At 35.1% G+C, this 19,742-nt stretch overlaps 1 protein-coding gene and 1 long non-coding RNA gene across 2 annotated transcripts in view; one reads left to right on the forward strand and one right to left on the reverse strand.

Moving 5' to 3' along the window:
- Positions 1-1,975: 1,975 nt before the first annotated feature.
- On the forward strand, positions 1,976-17,433 carry LOC129455767 (uncharacterized). Its single transcript, XR_008648496.2, has 3 exons — positions 1,976-2,019; positions 13,614-13,758; positions 16,761-17,433. It is a non-coding gene; the product is annotated as an uncharacterized lncRNA (long non-coding RNA).
- Positions 17,434-17,675: 242 nt separating this feature from the next.
- Positions 17,676-19,742, reverse strand: part of chrac1 (chromatin accessibility complex subunit 1) — a 443,634-nt gene continuing 441,567 nt past the window's right edge. The window contains exon 4 of the mRNA XM_073858288.1: positions 17,676-17,687. The gene's annotated coding sequence lies outside the window, so the exon portion shown is untranslated. The remainder of the gene's footprint in view (positions 17,688-19,742) is intronic.

Here is a 19,742-nt window from a genome sequence, read left to right on the forward strand (position 1 = left end):
TTAATATCTGACGGCAATCAAACAAAGTTTGTCGAATTTGATAATTATTATTTTTGTTAATGAATTTTTTTTTAAATAAATAAATGTATTAAATAATTAATCCTCTAATTTTCACCTAGTAGTACTACCGAGTACTACAGGTCGAAATGAAAGAGTCGTCTGACTGACATGTATACCAACCAATCATAGTTCACTTTGTTTTTACGTGATTTATGGGCGGGGTTATAGGCCAGAAATATCTTACTAAAAATAAAAAAAAATTGTGTGGCGCGATTAGACGATGAAATAGCGGGAAATGAGGTAAATAAACATTTGAGCTCGAGCTCTTACTCACAGATGTTATGTAAGCCAGAGACTTTTTGTTGACACTTGGTTAGTTAGCACGTGGATTTGGTGTTGCTAAAATTATGTTAATCAGATAATGATGATGAATCAGCACTGGTGCTGTGCTGGTAACGTTTGTTACTGTTAAAGTGTTAAAAGAATCGATTAATAGACAGAATAGATAATAAAAACAATAAACTCTTTCTAAACATAACTACTTTGATAAGTTCTTTACTGTCATGAACAGCGATCATGGACAGTGGGTCTGAAAATGAGTGCAAGCAGCTATCACATCTAATTACATTAAACGAGACCATGCTTAAAGTCCCTGATAATTGTTTTTGAAGCCATTATACATTTTAGAAATGTATTGCTGAAACGATACAAATAATATGTCATAATCTATTGAATTGTTGAGTTATCGTTAAACAGTTTTAACACATTTCTGTTTATGAATATTTTGGTGGGGCCAACATGGTGGTCGATGGCGCACTCAAGCCACCGCGCATGGCCCCGCCCCTAACACTCACCCAACTCGATCCTGGAGGGCCAGTCCTGCAAAGTTTAGCTCCAACCTGAAGCATACTAGAAATTTCCAAGCAGGTGTGCTGAGAAAAGTTGGAGCCAAACTCTGCAGGAGGAGACCGAGGACCGAGTTTGGGCACCCCTGAGCTTTCTGGCGTGTGGGCGTGGTTTCAGCGTCACGCCCCCTGCGTTTGAGAGCAGAGAATGCTGTTTATTTTTCCCAGATTTTGATAACTTATTTGAATTACTTGCCGTTTTTTCTAACCTTTCAATTTGGCTTGGTGGTTAATAACAAAAAAATTCTGTGGGGACATCACGGTTGCATTAAGTGTAATATATAAAATTATTAGTACCGTTTCGATGTCCTTACAGCATTTATCAGCTTAAAGCAACACCAAAGAGTTTTTTTACCTTAAAATAACGTTTCCAAAAAAGTTTCAGTCGTTCGTCCACTCGAAACACTTTCACATTCGCTTTGCAGCCCTCTATCGGCCAAAACCGCACTAAAGAAGTTTCCAACCGTCGGGTCGCGGTCCTGTAGTTCGAGTAAAAACTACAAAAACTTGCTTTACGGCAGACCTACAATCCAATCAGAGCAAGCTATGCTGCAGTATTTACAACAGTGGTAATGGAAAATTACATTTCTAACCTGTAGGGGGAGCAAAGAGCAAAAACTCTTAAGTGTTGCTTTAAAAACGGATAACTTCATAATAGCTTGTTTCTTGAAGCAAACATTTCATTGCTGTGCACTGAGGCCATAAAGATCAGATTTTAAACAATATGTATCCCATAAGCGTAAGTCACAGAGACAAGAGTTACCTTCTGTGAGACACTGACAGGTAATTCATTTGAAATATTGCACCAGTTCTGTTTAAACAGAGAAGAATGAATCCGCCTACAAGGGTTTGATAAGAAAGTTGCTCATCATTCAAACCAACTTTATCCATTTAAAGATGCGTCATCATTTAATCCTACTTTTGCACAAAACTGATGATGAGAAAATGGTTGCTGCGGGGTACTATCAAAAAAAATGTCAAGAACACCTTGTTCAGAATAACCTTCTGTAAGGCGTTTTGAAAGTGACAATTACCCTTAGTTTCTACGGCTAAATCTTGCTGTTTTTTACAGATGTCCGTGAGATGCTGTGACGGCATACTGATGAGCTTTCAGGTCTGTACCTTTCCCATTTACAAGTTTAATTAATGCAGATGACAGGCATATTTTTTCTGTAGCTGAAAGGTGGCCAGACAGTGGCAGACCTTTGAAATTAAAATGCATGGCAAAATGATCAATCACAAAATGATTTGGAATATCATTACAGATCATCCATTGACACATTCAATGCTAATGGAGATTTAATAGTCACGGGGTCAATCCCTTTAGGACAAGGACTTTGTGACACCCATAGTGAACACCTTTTATTCCCTTTACAACAACCACTTTTCTGAACTTATTTAATTGTGTAATACCACACCATACACCGCTTAGAATAGACGGCTTAGCTGATACCGTCTGCACTGTCAGAAAAAATGGTACAACTTTGGACCTAAACAGTTCATATTGGTACCAAATGTATAAATATGTACCTAATAAGGTCCTTTTTAAAGGGTAATGCCCTAGTGACAGCTTTTTTTCTGACAGTGTGCCTGCAATGTGCAAAACTAAGGGGTAAGGGGTAAGACAGAGAAATAGGATTGGGCTTTAGTCCAGATAAAGTAACTGACATCAATATTCTGTTCAATTTAGGTTCTTGTATAACTTGCATTTTATAATTTCCCAGTGTTTGAATATCAAACCCCGGCTGCATCGAAAGCACTAGTACTGTTGATTTAAACCAGAGAAGAACAGCTCATCTCAAACTGTCATCTGGGTGATTAAATGAATTCTCCTACAATCACAACCACATTCTTTCTCTATATTGCGTAGGGCTGTAACACAGAGAGAACTTATTGTCAGATTTTTACAAGCGTTCTATTCAGGTGGTACAATAGAAAATATTTTTCTTCCATTTCAAATATTTTATCATGCCTCCCTACACAAAGAAAATTAGGTTTGTGACCTTGCAATAGATGTGATCATTGAAACACATTCCATAAAGCTTCCAGTCCATGAATGTAAACAGGCTATTTAAGGCATTAGTCACATAAACTCTTTAGCATCTGTCAAGCAGACCTTATAGAAAATCATATAAGTGTGTTTCACAGTCATCAACATTGATGATCAAGAACTTCTCATAATCTGTTGGGAAATTCTTGCTTTCTTTTGTCCTGACAAATGAACAGTATTTAATAATGGAATGGAAAAAATGTAAATAATGAATCACTGTAGTTTTCGAATGAAAGAAATTAATATGTTGGCACAATTATGTTTCTGCCAGTTTCAAACATCTATACCTAGATTTTTAGGATCACAAGACACATTTTAGTAAAGTGTTTTAAAGCTTTACTAAACTGTAGTGTAGATTGCATACTAGGCCTAAAATAAGATGATACCTATCGAAACACATAAAAAGATCAGTGAGAAAGTTTAATCAAAAAGCATGATCAGACTGACTTCAGCTGCTAATATTTGAGATTCCCTTACTCATAATTCATTTTCTATTGAAGTGTTGTCCATGAACACCATCTAATGGAGAAGTAGGGCCATTGACTGTTACATGTGCAAAATAAGTTTATCGTTTTTGTTGAGTCATAACATGTTTTCTTGTAAATTAGCTTTTTTTAATGAGACCCTTAATGGATTCTTCAACAAATGGTTTTGAATGACCTGTGGCCGGGATTAGGTGGTTTTAAACCTTAAGCATTTGATGAACGAATAATCCATGCAGAGAGCATTCAGTTAATATCATTAGAGCAGAGGCGAAAGTACAATTGTTCAGAAAAACAACTTTATGCGATAATGTTTTAGACAGAAAGATATTTTTGCTGTGGTCAATTACTCATAAGTGTGGTTTATCAATACCAAGTGTAATTTTGAACAAATGTAAAATGACTTCAGTATAATTTTACTTTGAACATAAGTAGCGAATTGTTACTTTTGACCCTATCAGTTGTGACAAAAGTAACACACAGGTGGGTCAAAAGTAACACAACGAAGCAACATAGATTTTTGTGTTACACTTGTTTTTACTAAATATACATGACTATGACCTTGTTAATACTGCAAACTTATTTTGTTGTTTATCTTTGCAAAAAAATCACATTTCATTTTCAATTTCAGTTTCATCAAATGTTTCAAAAGCAAGTAGTACAAAATTGAATTGTTGAAAATAAAAATAAAAAATTCAACAGTATGAACACTATAAAAATTTTTATTAAATCAAATTAGAATAATATCAATTTTCAACATATACAACAGTATTAGCAGCAGGACGTCCCGACAGGAACTCCTGACATTTAAACACGATTTACTTTTATTTTTAAAAACTCAGAGAAGGCAAACTTGTGTTAGTTCAAGTTCAACTTTATTTATATAGCACCTTTCTTAACAGCCACATGGCTGACCAAAGTGCTTCACAGTGCATCTAACATTTCACACACAAAAGATACACACCTACACAGTTCAATACATTCACAGCTAAAATAACAATTCTTTAACAATTTAGTGCTAGAGCACTAAATAACCTGTAGATTGATCAGTACTGTAACACAGGAAACCAGAAACACAATGCGTTATAAGAAAAAAACTAACACTTTAGGAATTTACTTATAATGGTTGAAAACAGCTTTCTGGACCTAGATGCGCAAAACAATAACAAAATAACAAGATATTTGTCAGGTCTGTCAAGGGTTGTGTGCTAAAGATGCTGTCATAGTTTTAAATAAAAATTTAGTCAGGGCTCGGAGAAAATCGCTTTGTTACTTTCGTCCCGCAAGGTTATATTTTCACATAATGATCTTTATGTAGGATGAAAACAGTAAAACACAAGAAAATTACTTTAGTTGGGTTTTTACAGACTGGGTCACATATTGTTAAGTTCAATAAGCATTTATCTGACAAATCAGTGAGGCATGTAAAGGCACATTAAAGTTTTTGTTTGGCAGTAAATTATGAAAAAAAAATGTCCGAAAAGAAGGCAGGACTGTGTGATAAAACTGGGATGAGTGGAGCTCTTCAGTTCACCAGAAGAGGATGCTCATGTATTACTCCCAAAACTCATGAACACAGATGACTAAAGGCTGATTAAACCATACAGGCAGTAAATGTCTTGTTTTAAAAAGTTGTTTTCTCTCCATTCGAGTGCATTTAAGTTCATTGAAACACTAGTTTTGGATTTTGCTTTTTTAAAATTGTTATGCAGACCAAAACAAGTATTTAGAAAATATTTAATTAGAAATAATGTAAATTGTTTGACGAGTCATATAGATTTTTGGTTAACTGCTATAATGTTCTCAAACACAAAAAGTATTCTGTTAAGAAACTGTTAAAGGCATTTTCCAGTTTATTATTGTTGTAGAGTTTTGTCTGTTAACTTTAGTTTTTCCTTCCCTTGTCTGGTGAAGTAATTTGGGGGCAGCTTGAGAACAGGGGGAGGTGCTGAATGCTTTTCGTTTCTTAGCTCTGTTCCAGAGCCATTTGATAAACGCTTTTCTCTCCAAAAGTATTTCATGGCTGAGCTAAATGCAGTGGTATGACTGTCACCATAAGGTTTAAACTCTTACAATATCCACATCAGCATAAGAAGAGCCACAGTGATTCTTTAGTTAAATTCACCAATCCAGTGTTGGACACAGCTTAACTTTGTTTAAAAAGATTTATGTTTCTGAAGGAATGTGGTTTTTATAAACAGATTAAAAAAGGATCATTGGCTGCACTGTTTGATATTTGTCTGAATCGTATTATTTTATATGTATTGTTTTGTAAGTAGTGTTTGGTTGTTGTTTAAGCAATACTTTTCTTTGAATGTGTGTATGTTTAGATGTTCAACCCAATAAATCTTAGGAATCATTCTTTTCACCACATTTGTACAATAAAATGTATAAAAATGGTGTAATACATAAATATTAATGAACCCACAACAAAGCACATGTCATCATCGTTGTATCTATACACTGTCAGAAAAAAATGGCCACCTAAAAGTACACCTCTCCACCTAAAGAGTTCATATTAATACCCATGAGGTTCATATTGGTACCAAATGTATACCTAAATAGGTACAGGACCTTTTTAAAGAGTTCTGCTTGGGACCATTTCGTTTTTTTACTTTTTTCTGACAGTGTATTGGCAAAGCATCTTTAAAACTAGGTTAATGTATTAAGGAAGCAAACATATTTTAAGAGAGTAAAACCTGTTTAAAGAATATATTTTGGATTTGTTTATTTTCCTTACTTTATTTCCAAATTGTTTCTTTTTTGTTTAAAAAATAACAAATAACGCCATAAACCTAGCCAAATGCTGTTATATTTATACTTAAGGCAATGATAACAAATTTATAATTTTTTTGCGAACAAGTTTCTTTTTTTATGAAAATTAAGTAAATTAATCTTATGTTCAAGATGTTACATCTCTTCGTTTTAAACCATCCTTTTTTAAATAAGTATATTTTTGCTGGATAAATGAGACAGCAATACTAATAAGCAATAAGAGAATATTATTTCCAGTGCATCTGTTAGATTGGATTATTAACAGTAGTAAAGATCAAAGAAAAGGATGTGTTTTACTGTCCCTATAATCATAACCCCTGTGATCACTGATAAGGGATCTTCCCCAGGTATTTCATTAAAAGTCTACTTCCATAGGACCTTACTGTCATAGAGACTATGACAGTTTGGACATGGTGGTTTGGAGATGGCATTGAGGTAATGCTACCCAGGAAGTCCCACAATTACACTGCCTCCTCCTGGCCCCGAAACGACCACATCATAAGTCAAATGCAAAATGCTGAACATCATATGAAAAGAGGGATGGCACGTCAGCTGAGAAAATGCAGGAGAAATAGGCGTGAGAGACAGGGAGGGGAATGAGACGGTAGGAGACGACGTGGCAGTGTGTATTACAGTGCGGCTTATGGAGACAGTGCAATTACAAAAGGTTCATGTGAGGTCGCAAAGATGGCCGTGTTAAAAAAAACATTTCTTGCATCTGATAGGATTTTCAAAAAGATGAAATTGGCAAGTTAACGCATTAAAAGACCCACAAGCATAAATGTGTATTGCATAAATGCTTTATGTCTTCATTCGAAATTGTATTATTAGCCTAAGTTTAAAAAAAAAGTTGAATGCATATGAAAAATGTATACAAAGTATTTTGTATGTGTCCCTGTTGATGCAGTGGTTCTCTAATTGGGGGTTGCGAGTTTTGTGACATTTTATAAAATACAATTATTTATCTTAAACCCAGTGTAATTAAATAACGCTGCTAACCAACAGCCCTAAATTGAAATTGTTTATGTTTTTTTTTTTTGAAGGGGCTGGGAAGGGATGCACAAAAATGGGGGGGATGCACCCCAAAATGTGCATGCTCTTTGGCCAGCAATAAATTCCAAGTTTGTGCAAAACCTGATGGTCCATGTCATTCCAAACTTTCAAAAGTGTTTAACCCTTATGTGTTGTTGGGGCCATTTTTGGCCATTTTTGTTATTTTTTAGTCTTAATTTGGCCCAACTTTCTCTGTGTTTCAGCAAATGGAATGATTTTGGGATTTCAAATCTTATATTTACACACATTTTAAGAAAATGATTTAAAATTTTTCAAAAAATGAAAAATATACCGTCAGCAAATTTACTACCCTTACGTTTTATTAGTGGCCAAAAATGGCCTCTAAATTAAACTGCTGTAAAAATTTATCAGATTAATTTTATTTGTTTTTTAAAAATTTTTTGCATTAATCTGTTAATCAACCTCAGTACTGATCAAAACTACGAAATGTTAAAAAAAATCCATGATTTTAACTCTTTCATTGCCAAGTTTATAAGTGGTGTCACTGATTTGGGGAAAAAACACACAAAATCACCAATTTTCAATATAAAAAGTAATTGTGGACTGGATTTTCTTTTACCTTTTTCACAGTCTTGGGCATGCCAAAGACTAGTAAAAACATTGGCTTTGATGCATTTTTAGTTTTTGTGCAGCATCAGATTTTATATTTTTCTCCCTCATTTATTGTTTGTGGCCATTTTTGTCCCATTGACTTCCATTATAACAACATTTTTTGATTGCAGAGCCATGACACCTTATTATCATGCATTTTTGATTCTTTGTGGTTTTACCTTTTGCAAAGAGGTAAAATTTGTCATTTTAACTGTTGATCACCATGTGGCACCATTAACCCTTTAGTAGGCCTGTGCAAAATCAGTGATTTTGTGGGTTTCTTTTTTTCAAATCAGTGGCATCACTTATGAGCTTGGCAATGAAAGAGTTAAAATCATGAAATTTTTGGAAACATTTGGTAGTTTTGATCAGTACTGAGGTTGATGAACAGATTTATGCAAAAAAATTAATCTGATACATTTTTACAGCCTTTTAATTTAGTGGACATTTTGGCCGCTAACAACATGAAAGGGTAGTGAATTGGAACAAGGCACAAGGGTTAAAACTGATAGTATCATTTTTTTTTTTTAGAAGAGAACTTCCCTATGCAGGAAGACAGGAAGACAGATACAGGCTGCTCATAATCCCACCTCTCTATTTAAAGTTTATGACCCCAGAAATGGTGCAAGTCTCTCAGCATGCAATTACTCCACACGTGGCTCTAAAGGCGGGTATGCCTTGCCACAGGTGTGTAATCTTATGGGCGGTAGGTCCAAATGTGGGCTCCGCATTATTTGTTAAAGAAGGGGTGCACGGTCTTATTTAGAAAAATGCTAATCCATGTTATTTTCAAAGCAGCATATTAAGCAGCTTTTGAGCTTTATCATATTTATGATTAACCAGAGTAAGGTTTTATCCTTTATAAAGTTATAGTCATATTGGCTCAGGCATTTGCATTGAAGTTGAGAATCAAACCCACAACCTATGCACTGCTAACGCCATGCTCTACAGTTGAGCTACAGGAACACTTACTCACCCTTCTTGCATGTTTGTGAGTGGGGGAGTGAGGGATTCGGGAGGGGGAGACAAAAGTGTGAAAGTTCATAAATGGGAGGAGTGTGGACGCCATGCTTAGGAGGAGCTGTTTTTCGTGGCTAAATGACATTAATAAACTCCTCCCACTTCATCAGGTCTTGACCACACCTTTTTCAAATGTGGGACTTTTATCCCTCATGGACTGTAAAGATCCCTTTGCTGACCACAGACCCTTGTCTGGAGAAAGCAGAAGAGGGACGTCCCAGTATTATCTGTGGTGCATGCGTGTACCTCCAGGCCACAGAAATACATTCCTTCCTTCTGCAGTGTGTGTTTTTTCAGACCTGACAGGCAGGCCGAGACACTGCAGGAGAGAGAAAGAGCGAGCGAGACTGAAAAGAGAAACGGTAGAGATAGTTTAAGGGGGATGGGTTAAGGGGCAAGATGTCTGTGGAAAATGAATCACAGAAAAGGGGAAGAGATGAGAAACACATATGGACGAAAAACAAGCAAGAAAGAGAAAAGGAAAACTTTCACACATTTCTTACTTTCTGTTTTTTGGGAATGTGTGACTGGATTTCTACACCCCAAAAGTTGTTCAATTCTTTATTCACTTTGCAGATTTAGTTTATTTTAAACTGTTGGCTTTCAAGATCCTTTCCATTACAGTAAAAAGCAGTCTGGGATGGACAGTCTAAACACTGGCGTTACAGGCAGCAAACTCTCTTTATCATTTCTTCCTTTAATGTCATGTTTTTTGAGACGAAAATGACTATGTTAAATACCATACTAAGTAACTGTCCTCCACAATAACAGTTGCTGCAGCTGCCGATGCTCTGATATTTTTGGCTTGCCACATATGTCATTACATTTTTTTCTTACCAGAGGTGTGTGCTAAAAATCTTTGTCTTTTCCAGCCACGTCATCTTCTGCTCCAAAGTAAAAGCAGCATCCTGAAGGAAACAAGTTTTGAGGTTTTGCATGTGATGATCTTAACCTTGGGATGATCAGTATAGACTGACAAAAAACTGCCTAAAACAGCATTAGTTGATTTGCTGGTCTGAATGGGGTTTGGGGAACTGGTCAGCTGGTTTAAGTGGTTTTCTTGTTTTTTATTACCTTTCAGTGCTAAACAGCAAAGTTTACAACATTTGAATGTATCATACATAAAGACAGGTATACATTAAATACATTGAGGAAGAAAGTGAAAGCAGGAAAATAGATATTAAAAAAGTTGAAATCGTGGTTGAAAACCAGACCAGACCTTAAAGATCAATAAAGAGTTCATGTCGGACACATCTCTTATTGCTCCTCCTCTTTATCTTCTTTTTCTCTCTCTCCTTGCTTTTCTCCTCCCCGTCCTCCTGACACATTTTACAGAAAGTCCTCAACTTGCATTATGCTAAAGTTGAAAGCTTTTATTTCTCTGGAAATTTATTTCAGATGGCCATTGTCCTGATCATACTATGCAGTACAACATTGCACACTGGACTTAGACAACTGTGTCTACATGCATTGGCGCTATATCGTTGCTCTACTAGACTATTATGACTATAAATATTTAGGAGCAGTCGTGGGGCCCGTCAGCATAATTGTAGGCTCCAAACACCCCCGTTTCTTCCTCCGGCACACACTTATACTCACTTGCACGCTTTGATCACACATAAAGATCAGATGCGAGAAAACACAGCGTCCATGTTGTGAACTCGCGAAACAGCCATCTGGGTCTAAGGCCAACGTATGAGCCTGTTTATCTAACTGCCCTTGAGACCGACAGAGGAAAGCGTTTTGATTCAAGCTCAGTGTGGCTTATCCTGCCTGGTAGGGCCAAGCAAAATGTTTAACACAACCTGCTTACAGCTTCTCAGAAGCAAAACCGCAGACGTTTTCTTAACCTGTGTGTGGTACGGTGTACCTGTGCATTTGTTAGACTGTGAGAAACAATAACTATAGCTGAATATAGTTACTAACAGCTGAATTTCTCCAGCATGCATCGGGCAGGGCTGTCGACTGTTAATCACCCTGAAAAGCCCATCAACACTGTGCAGTATATAAGGAAGCTCATGAGATGTTTAACAGGACTGATGGCACTTTAAAGAAGCGTATTAAGGAGGTTTAGGAGACTGTCATCACAATTTGTCTTCAGCCTAAAATACAAGTGTAATCAGAGTTTAGAAACTTGATTTATGCATTAGACAAGATATACCGACAAAGGGCTTGATTTTGTCTATACATTTCTCTAAACAAGACAAAATTGAGATCCTTACAGTAAATGTATTTTATATATTTCACAATGTATATTTTGTCTATGCAATAGACTATACATTTCAACAATTCATAGTTGAAAAAAACCCTAAAGATTATTTAAATAAAATAAATACTGTTGGTAACCCTTTACTTGAAGGGGTGTTCATAAGACTGACCTTCATAATCACGACACAACACGTGTCATGAACGTTAATGAGATTTTATGCACATTTATGACAAATTGTCATTAAGTGTCATTTGTTCGATTATGTCGTTTTTAATGCAAAGATGACATTGTTTGAAATGTCTTTATTATGACAACTTTACATAAACCAATACATCATAACTTGTCATAAACATGGCATAGCAGAATAATTATCAAACTTATGAAACTACATATAGCTTTATAGCTTTACATTACATTAAACTGTTATTTAAATGTCATTATGTGTTAATACTATATAATAATTTTAAGTACCTTAACAAAATGCAACAGACAAGTCAAACGATTATATTTAACTGTATGTGTGTGTACAATACATTAAAAACTGACAACTAACAGAACTTGTTCTTCCTCACACAGAGGGTTCTGAAAATGTCTGACATAAAATAAAAAAATAACAAAACATTAAATTAATGTAATGTAATTTACTGTTTTGTTCAGCTATATGCACCCAACACTGCATGGCTTAACCCATTATTGTACTGTTTTCATTTAATTTTAGGTGAATTGGTCTCCAAATGCAATAAAATATAATTTTATACATTTTAATTATTATTATTATTATTATTATTATTATTGGATGATTGATTTTTTTTCTTAAACACATGAAGGAAACTTAATACAAACTGAAGAATATTCATGACACCGTTATAAAACTATATGACGGAGTATTAACACTTAATGACATTTTAATGACAAATTATATTTGTACCACTGTAGTCAAGGTCAAGAAAAATATTCATGACGCTGTTATAAAACTATTTAACAGAGTATTAACACTTAATGACATTTTAATGACAAATTATATTTGTATCACTGTAGTTGAGGTCAAGAAAAATATTCATGACGCTGTTATAAAACTATATGACAGAATATTAACACTTTTTAATGACAAATTCAATTTGTATCACTGGTAAAAAGTGGTCAGTTATGTTGTCTTGATAATGTCAAGTTGTCATGACAAGTTATATTGGTTAATATCAAGTTGTCATCACAAAGACATCTCAAACAATGTCATCTTTGTATTAAAAATGACATAATTGAACAAATGAGACTTCATGTTCATGCTTTAAGGAAACATATCTTTTGCAACTGGTCTGTAAAAAATACACCGAACTGTAAACATTAGCTCTTTAGTAATATGGAATATTTACATTTTAGATTCTTATATTTGTATTAATGTCTAGGGATAAATGTCAAGGCTGCAACAAACAAATAGTACACTTTTTACAGATTTCCAAGTCATTTTAACTTGCTATTATTTATCTTGAATAGAGATGAGTTGAAAGAAGTCACTGTCATGGTTGAAAGTCACAAGACATGACTTGTAAATCTGAGTTGATTCAACAAAAAATGTTATAGCAGCAAAGATTTTTTTACAGTGTATGAATAAACGACAAGAATGAAATTCAATAATAAATAAAAACTAAACATACAAACAAATAATAGGACTTTTATAAAAAAATTATATTATTCTTCACTGTAAAAAAAGATTTGTTGTTTCAACTTAAAAAAGTAAGTGTTCTTTCTTTCTTTCTTTCTTTATTCTTTACGCCATTTTAGCATCTATGGTTATACTCACAGGTTAATCCATACACAAGTTAATCCACACAATTTAATCCATACACAGGTTGGGGGAGGGGCAATTTGGCATCTATGATTACTTAACCTGCATGTTTTTGGCCTGTGGGAGGAAACTGGAGCTGACACAGGAAGAACATGCAACTCTTGCTGTGAGGCAAGCAAAAATGTTAATTCAACTTAAAAATATTAGTTGACTCAACATATTTTTAGTGTTAACCAAATTTTGCGTTAATTCAATGTAAAAATATACAAGGTAGCACTTTACAAATAAAAAAATCTTTTTTTTACAGTGTTGAATTTCTGTGAAAAAGGACTGATTTGGGCTCCAGGACCTATAACAATATAATCTCACTAAATGTTTAAATAATAATCAACCCTGTCTGTGAAATCCAGGCTAAAGTCTCAAAATGTAGTTATGATTAAGTTATGATTATTCTTTTTAAATTTGTAATGTTTTATTGCTATTTATTGCCATGTGATCTTCTTTTTAAATTGTAGTACATTGAGATTTCGCTGATATGTTTGATTGCTATTTATTGTTTGTGATCATCTTTGAATTTGTTGCACTTTGAGATTTCGCTGAAAGTGCATCATAAATAAAATGTATTGTTATTATTATTATTATTAAGCATCCAAGTTTGATTTCAATCATTGATTTCAATCTTTAAAATGACCTTGCTCAATCAATATTAAAAATATTTTCACAGGATGATTTTATGTAGAAAACAGCTGCATTTTCACAGACTGAGTCATGTGTGTCTATTGAAGTCTCAGCAGGATTGACAGGTGTTACCCATAAAGAAACCCCTACTCGGGACCCTAATTTAACCACAGTCAACACTTGTCTAAGAGGTGAGTTTATATGGCCACCTAAAAAGGCTTCTCCCCTTTAACATTGTTGCTTTATGCTTACAATGGATATTGACAGACCAGTAGTTGAATATTAATATGTTTATTTAAATATTTGGGGCTCTCAGTTTGGTTTCATCGTGGGCTTTTAGTTTAGTATTGTATTCAATATGATAAGAACTGTGTAATTGTTTGGACGTCTCGGTTATTGTACTACCACTAATTGTCTGTGGCTTGGTACTGTGATGAATTGCATTTGTAAGTGATGAAATATGGCTGACAGTTTATCTGGTGAAACTTTAATATTAATGAATTGCATTATGCATGAATGAATTTATTGATACCGATGGGAGCATTTCCTCATTCTATCAGTCTAAATATTTATATTACCTTATAAAACGGTTAGTTCCAATCCTTGATTCTGATTGGTCAATAGGTGTGCTTTATTCACAATAAAACACTGCTATGACCGCTTCACCCAACGGTTCTATTTAATATCACTGCGCCCTTAGCAACACCCTCAGCAACACATAAACATATAATGAGACAAACTTTGAGAACAGTTGGTTGTTTTTATTTGAGCTTTCATGTTATTGTTTGCAGTCAGGGACTATTTTTTCTAGCGGAAGGAATGTTTTTATTGATTTAACTTCATGAAAGTTGCACAAATATTTTTTTTTACTTTAATATTGTGTAGTAACCGTTTTATAAAAGCAATAAGGTACTCGAGGCAAGTGCTGCATCGTGAATAAGCAACGGCTGAAGGGGTTGCAGGCACTCCGCTTCGCGTCGTGCCTAACAACGCCCCTCAGCCGCCACTTATTCACGACACAGCACAGCCTCTCGTACCTTATTGCTTACATATACAGCAGACTTACAAGTTAAAAGTGTGGATTAACTAGTGTAAAAAGGTGCGAGTGTAATTTGAGTGTGAGCAGACTGCAGCTGTACCGGTCCCAGCCTGCCCTGCATGTGTCTTTAAAACTCCAGACGCCCCTCTCTCTCCACACACACACACACACACACACACACACACACACGCACATAAACAAGCATAGCTCATGACCCGAGGGTTCCCATTCCTGACTCCTATAACCTTTACTCTCTATCAGTCCCATACACCTCCCAGGAAATAAGAGACTTACTTTCACACAGATGCCTGTTTGCATCCGTATATCCTTAATAAATCATAAACAGATGTCTACAGAGAATCGAAACTTAGAGTTAGCCACTTTATATCTTGGGGAATAAAGCTACCGGATAATGCTTGATGTCAAGATAATTGTCTGTCGGTTACAACATGATCTCACAAAGTTCCGTGGGATAGTCACAGAATTTTTTGCAAATTTTTCCGTGGCATTCTCACGGATCTCCGCATATTTCCGTGGCCCTGCCACGGACTTTCTTTTCCGTGGCATTCTCACGGATTGGTTACTCAACTGCTTTTTCCTATTTTCAAACCATTGTCGCTTCGGTTTAGGGTTAGATTTGGTGTTTGCGTTAGTATGTCACTGTAAGTATTGGTTTATACAATTTTTTCTGATGTATTCTTTTATATTTTCTAGACTTTAATCAGTTGTCTCCTGGCATTGGGGTTAGAGTTGGGTTTGGGTAGGGATGTCATTTTATGTAAATCTAACCCTAAACCGAAGCGACAATGGTAAGAAAATAGGACAAAACAGTTGAGTAACCAATTCGTGAGAATGCCACGGAAAAGAAAGTCCGTGGTAGGGCCACGGAAATATGCGGAGATCCGTGAGAATGCCACGGACAAATGGTTTCCCTGTAGCTATAATGTTGAAGCTTCTAAAAATTATTTTGAATTTGAGGCAACTTTTATGTTTAACTTGATTCACATTGTATTGTGCATTGATTACAGTATAAAAAGACTCAATTCCTCTAAAGATGTCTGTCTACCTATACAGTAATCTAAACTCTATTAAACAGTATTTCTGTGAAATGAGAGTTTAAGTCTATTGAATATTGTTTGCCATCTAACTCTCCAAACTGGGAACTATTACTATTAAGTCTTGAAATGCTATTTACAGGTATGCATACGTGAAAGGGTCAGATAGTTAAAATAGGAAAATGCTAACCCTCCTCTATAGTATATAGGCCTACCAAATCAGCTGGTTTAAAACGCAGAAGTGAAACTTGGGGACACACCCATGAACTCATGAAGATTGAGGAGCTTTCTGTTAGCGGTAGAGATTGTGAGAGAGAGAGAGAGAGAGAAAGAGGGGCAAGCCCATGCTCATCCATTCTGAAATCTTATACTGATGGAAAAGACTGAGAAATATATTACTATTTAATTTATTTAGCATGCTTTTGTTGTTCTTATAAGCAGGTGCAGAAAAATATGTGAAGAAAATCTAGGGGAATATATGATTTTGCTGAAAAACAGAATCTGTCTTGTGTCTTTTTCCTCATTTAAAATGTTTTTTGGGTTTAAATGGAAAGTATTTATATCCTGGCAAATGCACTTCAAATTTAATAGATTAAATTAAAAAGATTATATAACAATATATTGTGTAACAGAGGAAAAAAATATTAAAACCTAAATTAAAAGACATATGGTGGAATATTTGCATTTGTAAAGGTCAAGGGTTTGATTCCCAGGGACAACATTTACTGATATTAAATGCACTGTGAGTTGGTTTGGATAAGCGTCTTCCAAATGCAAAAATGTAAATGCAGCTATCTTCTTGGATTTGTTTCAGAATCTGATTAATCTCCTTCACTGTAAAAAAAAACATTCTGCATGCAAGTTAAATCCATTTATAAAACAAGTTGAGATTATTTAAGTTAATCTATGGAGTGAAAATAAAACAAAAACATATATTGATATGACAATTATTTTACAGTGTTGTTGATAGTTTAATGCCCTTATTAAAACGATTCTTTAAAGGTAGCATCACCATAGTGAACAACAATTTTCATTTAGATGAAGATGTAACAGTTTTGCTTGTTTCATTTACATGTTTCATCTGTTTTTCTTTGTTTAGTAAGACCAAACGACAGAGGGTGGGAGAACTGAGAGGAGATTTTCACCAGATGCAGCCTTTTCATGCTGGAGAAAGGCCAGTTTAAATGCACTCATGCTTTAGCTATTTTGTGGGCAGCCTAGTTGTTGGAGGCGGGACCTAAAGTTACAGAGTTAAAAAAAAAAGATCTTCCATCCTTCTGTTTCGTTGCTAGTCTCTGGACTTTAATGTGCAAAGATGTTTCAGCTGGCTACATCTCTCCAGATGTGTTGCATATGATAAAGCTGATATAGAGTCTTCAACAAGCACAGAAATGCTAAAATCCTTATTTTATAATAATTTTTTTAGCATAGACAGCCTCTCAATGTATTTAAGAGAGCAGAGAGTTGTTAAGCACAAGGAGTCGCCTTTTACAATAACATTGACCGTGATTTTCCACTGCGAGAGCTCTTGGAGACTAAGGGGGAGGGATGAGACAAAGGAAGCTGGAAAAAAATGAATTCGTCTGCAGTTCTCTGAGCTGGAATTTCTGGCATCATCATCATCATCCAGACTTCTGAATGTAACCGAATGGATGGGCAACAGAGAACCAGAATTTCGTTCTGAAAACTTGCTTTATTGTAGGGCCGTGTGCTTGTTGGAAACCCTCATTTGGTGGCCATCTTTTTGAATATTCATCACTTGTTTTCATGGTAACCAATAAAGAAAAAAGAAATGATTACAAAGCTGTCTGAGTGCGCTTTTAGTCATCTGATATTCAGACGATCTTTGTTGATTAATGACATCACAAATATCTTGATGATGTCATTTTACCAGGTCATTCAGACCTCCCACAGGATTTTTAGTACTGGCAGTGGTGTGAAAAAACAGAGCGGTGCCTCTTTAAGTCCTGTGTGCCCTCCATTTACACGTTATGTCTTCCAGGTGTCTGTAGGGCCCTTTGTGATGAATTTCTTTACCCTGATACTAAATGTACTTTTTATTTACTTGCAATTTAACATTTTTAAATACTAAGATATCTCAAAACTCTTTGGACTGCTGTTTCCAAAAAATGATCAAATTAAGTTACTTACAAAAGCAGACGGATATTAATCTAAACCTTGCACGATAAAGCATGATAAACAAACAGGAGTCTCATATGTCGCCTATAATCTCAGTTTTTGAGAATGGCCAGTATGTGTAAGCAGCTTTGTCCACAAGACTGACACCATGGAAAATGTGACAGTGCAGATATTCAGCATGTGGAAAACCCACATTACAGGCAGGGGGCTGATGAACACCACCCAAAAATTTGAAAGATGAAAGAACAACTCGGACATTAACAAAACAAACAAAATGATAATTTTGGCTATTAATCAATGAGTTAAAATTATACTGTTAAACATTTCTGTAGAAATTACAGCTGTTTGCCAGTAACTTACTGTAGATTTTAAGTTATTTACTGGCAACAGTTTGTTCACAGTTTAATGAATATTAAACATGAACAAGTCTTTGTCTTTACAGAATTAAACTATAAAATAACAGCCTCATGCAAAGCATGCTGGGAACAAAATTTGAAGGGAAAAAAACTTAAAAAGGTTGACAGTGATTTCTGGTCCCAGAATGCTTTGCATGAGGCTGTTTTATTCTGTAAATACAAAGACTTGTTCATGTTTAATTTTCATTTAACTTTAAACAAACTGTTGCCAGTAAATAACATTAATTTAAATCTACAATAAGTTACTGGCAAACAGCTGCATAACTACAGAAAATTTTTAAAAGTGTAATTCACAGGCTTGGTATTCTTTAGAAATGTCTGAGGTTTCATCTCGTCTTCGATAACATCAATGTAAATTGTGTTCTAGTGAACTTTAGGGGATTTATATGTTATTGTTTAACAGAAATTAACATTTATATTTTTTATTTTGTTTTAGTGTCCTCATTTATTTAGTAAATCCAGCCAATAAAGCATCGCTATGAAGAACCTTTTAAGCATCTTTATTTTTAATAGTGTAGTTGAAGGGCCCTTATGCAATAATTGTTATTTTTCACTCACATATGTGTTAAAATTTTTTAAAAAGGGGTCTAATGTTATTTTATGCATCCTGACTTGTTAACACAGTTAAAGAATTGGATTCTCGTACATAAACATAGCAAAGTTTCAGAGAACTATTTGGATATATGATTGTGCCGAAATGCGTTTTGTCGGGGTTCGTACAAGTCTCAGAATGTTTCTACTACTGATACATAACAGAATCACTGAAGTACAGTATATAACGCCCTTATATGGGCCTTATATGGGCATTTCACCTGGAAGTGTGTTGTTGTTTGTGAGGAAAATGTAAGCTTGTTCAGGTTTCGTAAAGAACCCAGCATTATGGGAACACTGGATATAGTTTGTTTATTCGTGATAGCATCAGAGTTGTGCAAGTGTGTTTGTTTAATGCTGATTTGGTTGAAATGGGGCGTTTCCTACCTGTCATGAGTTGCAGGCGGTAAGTAAAACTGCATCAAATATGTGTTTTGTTGGCAATCAGTGCATATAATGTTAACGACACAAACATTTAGCAAATCATAACATATCCAGATATAGTGGGATAATGTTTTGTGTGTGTTGCGTGCTTGCTTTTTTTGGAAAATAGCGGTACAGTTGATCAGTCTTTTATGAATCTGATAAAACTAAAGACTCTTTGGAGGTATAAAGGATGCAGTACTACTCTATAGGTACTCAAGATTAGCAGAAACTCAATGGGTCCTATTTTAACGATCTAAGCGCATTGTATAAAGCGCAGAATCCAAACGGTCGTGTCTGATTCCACTTTTGCTAATTTAACGATGGGAAAAATGGTTATGCACCAAGCGCGCGGTCTAAAAGGGTTGTTTCTATTCTCGTAATGAGTTATGGTTGTTTTTTGGCCGTAACGTGCATTAAACCAATGAGAGTCTCATGCTCTCATCCCATTTAAAAGCCAGTTGTGCCAGACGCCATGCCTAATCCCTATTTAGAAAGGGGAATTTGTAATG

This window comes from Misgurnus anguillicaudatus, chromosome 20, assembly GCF_027580225.2.
Source record: "Misgurnus anguillicaudatus chromosome 20, ASM2758022v2, whole genome shotgun sequence".
NCBI classification, from domain to species: Eukaryota; Metazoa; Chordata; class Actinopteri; order Cypriniformes; family Cobitidae; genus Misgurnus; species Misgurnus anguillicaudatus.